Genomic DNA, 7,181 nt, shown 5'->3' with positions numbered 1-7,181 from the left:
CAAGGGCAATTCATATAAATGTACTGTATGATATTTTATCAGTAAAGGACTCATCCATACATGCTGGCTAGGTTTGCTCATTGAGACAGTATGCTGTAGTTGTCGTTTCAAGGGCCAAACACAAGCCTTGAAGGTCTGAAAGGTCCTTACACATTATGTGGTCCTCTTTTAGTCCCCGACTCCCTGCAACCATCCGTCCAACTAAAGCATTGGCCCACTTCCTGGCTTAACAGGGGCAGTCTGATTCAAGGCTCTAAAATTAGCAGCCGGCAAGGCACTGGTAGCCTTCCAGGGGAAGTCCAGCTCTTATTTAGTAAAACTCTGCATTGCTATGGTTGCTACACTTAGAAGTGCTGATCTATGATCAGGACCCCTCTGTCCATATCATATTACTCATAATCTAAAAGGCCAAACTGATTGTAGATCAGCACTAATACTTTGGTCCTACTCTTATTTAGTAAAACACTGCTGCATTGCTGGCTGCTACACTTAGAAAGAGCTGGCCACTGCAGCACAAAGTTGATCGACCTTGCAGCCCAATCAAGCCCAAATGTGGAGGAAGTCAATACTCTTTAAGGTTACAGTAGAGAGCAGACCTTTAGAAAGGTCTAAGATTAGAAATGAAAGGCAAAGGTTAGCTGATTGGCCAGTGGTACTGTAGTTACTGTACACATGTAAGAGTCAAGGACAAATTTCACTTGAGCTTTAGTGAATTGACTAGTCATTGTTTGCCAACCTAAGGTGAGCTGTAACAGATTTGCATTTGTAAAACGGGCTGGACATCTGCCCAACCGGCCAAACAGAGGTCTAACTTATATAGAGGTCAGAATTGTAATGTAATCGATGATACAGCAATACAACTTTTCCTCTCCTATGTAAAACATGATGTACACTGCATCAGATTGAGATTGACAGGACACATTGTCTGGTGCCTGTCGTGACCTGCACTGTACATCCACATACACTGTCTGTAATATGAGGCACTAGGCCATGCACTCCCATATACCAGACACATGAGACCTACAGGCTTCATACAGCTATAGGCATTGCACACGTTGGCAGGCTTCCGTAGGTCTATCACTGACCACCTGGACCTGGCAGAAAGCCAAGAATACACCACCTATCATCTCAAATATACTTATCATCTCAGATCTTGTCAATGCTACTTTGACAAGTTATGGTGTACAATTCCAGCTGATCTAAATTCTATACAGTCAGTTCACATTCACACTCTGCCAGGGCTGAGTAGTCTAAAGAGTCGAAGCTTGAAGACAGGTGTCTGAAGGTTTTTTTGCAGAGTCAGGAATCGCAGCCGTCGCCTTCGTCATGTCTAGCTTGTTTTACAGTAGCCTACCGTCTAATACAGTAGGACAGTATGGGTTGGTTTACAGTAGCCTACCGTCTAATACAGTAGGACAGTATGGGTTGGTTTACAGTAGCCTACCGTCTAATACAGTAGGACAGTATGGGTTGGTTTACAGTAGCCTACCGTCTAATATTGCAGTACAGTATGGGTTGTTTTACAGTAGCCTACCGTCTAATATTGCAGTACAGTATGGGTTGTTTTACAGTGGCCTGCCATCTAATATGGCAGTACAGTATGGGTTGTTTTACAGTGGCCTGCAATCTAATATGGCAGTACAGTATGGGTTGTTTTACAGTGGCCTGCCATCTAATATGGCAGTACAGTATGGGTTGTTTTACAGAGCTTACCGTCTAATACGGTAGGACAGTATTTTTTTTTTTTTACAGTAGCCTACCGTCTAATACAGTAGGACAGTATGGGTTGGTTTACAGTAGACTACCGTCATATATGGTAATACAGTATTTTTTTTACAGTAGGTAACCGTTTAATACAGTAGGACAGTATGGGTTGTTTTACAGTGGCCTGCCATCTAATACGGTAGGACAGTATGGGTTGTTTTACAGTAGCTTACCGTCTAATACGGTAGGACAGTATGTCTTTCTTTTTTTTTACAGTAGCCTACAGTCTAATACGGCAGTATAGTATGGGTTGTTTTATAGTAGCTTACCGTCTAATATGGTAGGACAGTATGGGTTGTTTTACAGTGGCTTACCGTCTAATACAGTAGGACAGTATGGGTTGGTTTACAGTAGTCTACCGTCTTATATGGTAGTACAGTATTTTTTGTTTTTTACAGTAACCTACCATCTAATACAGTAGGACAGTATGGGTTGTTTTACAGTAGCCTACCGTCTAATATGGCAGTACAGTATGGGTTGTTTTACAGTAGCTTACCGTCTAATACGGTAGGACAGTATGGGTTGTTTTACAGTAGCATACCGTCTAATACAGTAGGACAGTATGGGTTGTTTTACAGTAGCCTACTGTCTAATATGGCAGTACAGTATGGGTTGTTTTACAGTAGCTTACCGTCTAATACGGTAGGACAGTATGGGTTGTTTTACAGTAGCATACCTTTCCTGTGTCTCATTCTAGTACAGAACTAACTGTACATAGTCTCTGGTGACAGACATTTAACATAAACTGCTAGCCAGCGGCAACACACAAAATATTTGGTTCCCTACATAACAGGGTGTGCCTCCAGGCTCGGTAGTTGCACAGTAGAGTAGAGTGGTGGTGGTGGTGGTGGTGGTGGTGGGGTTTCTGGGCTCTGGCTACATTGGCTGGCACTGTACAGTAACTACAGTGAGTGGTGGTGAGGTTTCTGTGCTCTCTCAGTGAGTGCAGCCTGACAGCCTGTTGACTGTCTTTATCAGTTCTTCACCAGCACCATGTGGTCAGTGAGAGGCTGAGAGCAGTCAGATGGATGGCTCCCAGAGCAGAGGGCAGTCAGGTCGTTCCCATAAAGATACAGGCCTACCAACGTCAGAGAAATTAACTCTAATTCCACTAGAGATGGTGATACAGGCTTTGGTTCCACACAGTTTCACTGCTGTTGATGTTGATGTAAGCTACTTACATAAAAGGGTCATTCCATTTGATTTCAATCACTTTTTGACTGCACCCTTTTTGATTTGAACAAAATTTTCTATACATATTTACACGTTTTGGACCTGAATGCCAAAGCATTTAGGAGATAGAGGTGCTCAAAGTTGACCCATGTTGCACACTCCACCCTGCCATGAGACATCCATGTCTTCATCACTGGAAAATATCAACCGTTGACTTTAATATCATTTAAAAGCTTACAAACAGGGTTGTCAAACAATTTAATCATTTTCTTTAAAAAAACGTTTTATTAAAATGACTTTTCCTTTAACATCAAATATCTAAAAACATGTAAACTCAGATTCTTTTCATTTTCGCATATGTTGTAGCCTAGATCCAATTTTACGTAATCTACGTGTTTGTGTTGTTCCAGTCATCGGTTGAGACACAGTATACTCTAGAATATAGACATGGATGTCTCATGGTAGGGTGGCGTCTGCAAAATGGGTCAACTTCAAGCACCTCTATCTCCTAAATATTTTGGCATTCTGGTTCAAAAAGTCACTTTCTGGCCACTTCTAACATGGGTAAATATGTATGGGAAGTTACATCCAAAACTAAAGGATTGTGGTCAAAAAGTGATTGAAATCAAATGGAACGACCCGTAAGTCTATTCACACGCTGGGAATTGTACTGTAGAGAAATGTGTCGTTGGTATTGAATGGCGAATGGATTAAACATAGCCTATCATTTGAAGTCATCGTTTTATAGACGATCTGCAGAAGAGGATCCACAGTGATAATGGATTACAGTACATTGCTTCGAAACCACAGACATCTCCTACTGACTCAATGCATTGTCATCGCACTAGCATGCATAGCATGTACCAAAGGATTCATGTGACCAGCTTAACGTTTACGTTGTTCATCAGAAATAACCCCCGGTCAATGTGGTCTCGACTCGCAGACCGTTTTTGTAAAGTGCTGCTGCTACCTCTTTTTTTCCTATTCCTGTCCGATAAGGGTATCAGGCTTGACCTCTGACCCATAGGCATACCAGACAGAGTCAGACAGCAACTGGAATGATCAAGACCAGTGGAGAAGAGGCTAGGTCAGGGAGGGAAACATGAGACCCCCCCACTCCTCTACCCACCCTGCTACACTGATCTATTCCAGACCTTTAAGGCCCTTCACCACCTCTCCCATTCTAGCCCTGTAAAAATAGACCCTATTTCACTAGCAAGAACACTAAGTAAGGCTCTACTCTAAATTCATGAGCCATGTAAATGTGTAGCGCTAAATAAAGCACTATTCGTCAGTGAGGTGTGTGGGATATTGACAGGACGAGCAAAGTATTTCCGCAACACTTTATTTCTTTAAACTGTCAATTACATTAGAAATATTACAGTTGTGTTAAAAAAACAACACCAAGTGAATTAAGTGCATTTTGCAGCAATTCAAGTTTTCAATAGTTTGACAGACAATGATATATTATACACAACATCAATAATGCTTTGCTATATTTTTAGATTTTTTTCGATCTAGTCTAGACTTGAGCAATGTACATTATGTGAAAAGCGTTCAAGTGTAAACTTAGTTATTTCCAAGAGATATCTATTTCAGGAGATATCAAAAAACAGTACCGTACAAACACGTAGAAATACAAAAGTATAAAAAAAGAAAAAGTCTGAACAAAATGTTGCATTTTGTTAGTGAAAAAAACTACTTTTCAGAATTGCACTTTCCACCTTAGCTCTAAATTGTGTATTCACCACAGTGAATATCCTAGTTATAACTAGTCAATAAATAACTAGTTACTCTCTTAAAAAGCAGCTTGTTCATCAAACCAATCCTTATCTCAGTGCCCAAACCTCTCCTCAACTGCAATAATACAGTACTTCTAATACAGTCTTTAGTTATTACTATTCCTCCTCCTCTTCTTCCTCCTCTTCTTCCTCCTCCTCTTCTTCTTCCTCTGTCACCACATCATCATCATCATCCCCCAGTCCAAAGCCCATTTGGTACAAGATGACCTCCACGTCTTCTGTGCACAGTGTAAGGTGCTCCATGTTCTCGAACCCAGGCTCGGGCCTCTCTAAGTTGGAGCCTTTAGCTGCCTCTTTGGCCTGTGTGATCAGCTCCTTCCCACTAATCAGGAACTCGGCTGCATTGCCCTTCTCCATGGTCTGGGCCGCCTTCTCCTTTAGGTTGATACTAGCCTGGAGCTGCTCTGTGTACCTCTCCACCAGGGTCCTCAGCAACCCCAGCTTCCTCTCCTCCTCCTGGGTGATCTTTTCCAGGAGCTGGCCCTTACGTTCCTCCAGGATGGCATAGAGCAAGTCGAAGCTCTCCCCCAGACGTCTCTTCTGAACCTGGCTGTTCTCCTCTATGCTCTTGCATGTATCCTCCATCTGAGCCATCACGGCTTGAACACAGCTGTTACCCGCAGCAAGGAGGTCTACGGCGTTCCGCAGCTCGGCCTTCTGGGTATCGTAGATGCTCTGCAGGGGTGACACCTCACAGTCCTTGTGCTGGCCGAACACTTTGCACATGGAGCAGGTGGGCGTCTGGCAGGTCACACAGTAAATATTGATGCGCTCGTCCTCGTGCTCCGTACACATGGGCTCCTTGGTGTCTTTGTCCTTCATCGGTGGGTCTGCAACGTTACCTACTACTTCTCCGCTGCCGCTCTCCGTCTGCTGCTTGTAGATATCGATGATGTTCTCCACCAGCAGGTTCCTCTGCAGGCCGTAGACGCCATGGCGGTCCAGGACGACCTCGAAGCGGCAGGTGGGGCAGCGGAAGATGCCCCCGGAGTAGTGGTAAGGGTTGCGGGAGTCGTAGAGGTCGCTGGCGCAGCCGCGGCACAGGTTGTGTTGGCAGGGCAGGATGACTACGGGCTTCTGGAACATCTCCAGGCAGATGGGGCAGCTCAGCTGGCTCTCCAGGCTCTCCCTGGGGCTGGGCTGGTGCGTCACCTGGCCGGTCTGGATATCCATGTCTGGATAGATGGGTTTCTCTGTTCTCACAAGGTATTAGTCCTTAAAGTTCTGAGTGGGTGGCCTAGGCGCTTCGTCTTAGGTGGTGTGGCTCTATCTCTGTGTCTGTCTCTCCTTCTATTGCAGTCTGGTATAGTGACTGCTTTCTTCACTTGGTTTATTTTGATCTAGCCACTCTCCGGCCACAGCTGACGATTTATACCGCTGGGCTGGCCATGACACCCGAGCCTCCACGCGGTCTGAGGCACGGGTCCCACCCTTTGCTTGTTTGCAAGGCTCAATTCGGAGAAAATTAACCCCTTCTGGCCCCGGCACATGCCATACTTAGCAACACCCCCCATCCCGCCCTCCCCTCTCTTTCCTTCTGTGGGAGGGCCTAAATCAAATAGACAACTGGCCAAACAACCTCCTTGTGACAGGGGAAGATCCCGCCAATAACAACATGTCTCGTCACCCACCACACCACAACACACGACTAGGGTCGTTCATGTCTGTTTACATCTTTGATTGACCCCTTTCGGCCTCTGCAGAAATAGGTCACATGTAATGCATATGCCTTCTCATAGCTAGACATTAGGTATGTTATTAATTCATCTCTCGTGGACAGACTACGTAAACATATATCAAGCATCTGACCAAATTATGGAAGATTTTAGTTTCTGGGTTAACGGAGATTAGTGAAAGCATAAACATGTCCACATTCTGGTGTTATACAGAGAAATTGTAAACATGCTGGTTTCCTTGAAGATGCTCTAGCAGACTGTAAATCGAATCCATGGCTGACAGAAAGAAATGCAGATTTGACAGAGTAAACAACGTAGCGATAGAATGAACCCAAGTTGTAGAATCCACATAGTTTGTAATAGAGCCGGTAGAATGTGCCATATTGCTCTACTATATGTCTACAGAGAAGAGTGACTGAGCTGGTAGTACACACTTTAGAAATAGAATGACATGTCCTATCCTCTGCCAGGTTCCCCTCCCCCCTCTTCCTTTACCCTGTACCCCTGCATAGCCTAAAAGACAGACTGTGTGTGTGTGTGTTGCACAACTCTGGAAAGATTGGGGGTTGTAAACATTAAGTTATGTGCCCTCCTCGACACCCCAGCAGGACATGGTCGACCCAGCCCGGGCGATCACAGCAGCTTGTGCAACACAGTCCACATCACACACCACAACACAGATGGTACTCATTGTGCCACTCTGAAAACCAGCAACAACAAAATAACAGGTGTTGTACACAGGGGGGGATGTACTCATGCACATGGG

The 7,181-nt window shown here is 44.5% G+C and overlaps 1 pseudogene; it reads right to left on the bottom strand.

Annotated features, from left to right (window-relative positions):
- Positions 1-4,265: 4,265 nt before the first annotated feature.
- On the bottom strand, positions 4,266-6,100 carry LOC115196455 (E3 ubiquitin-protein ligase TRIM63 pseudogene; annotated as a pseudogene).
- Between the last annotated feature and the right edge of the window lie 1,081 nt (positions 6,101-7,181).

The sequence above is a fragment of the Salmo trutta genome, chromosome 6, assembly GCF_901001165.1.
Source record: "Salmo trutta chromosome 6, fSalTru1.1, whole genome shotgun sequence".
NCBI lineage: Eukaryota > Metazoa > Chordata > Actinopteri > Salmoniformes > Salmonidae > Salmo > Salmo trutta.
The sequence above is the reverse complement of the archived record's forward strand: the minus strand, read 5'-3'. Positions and strand labels throughout refer to the sequence as shown.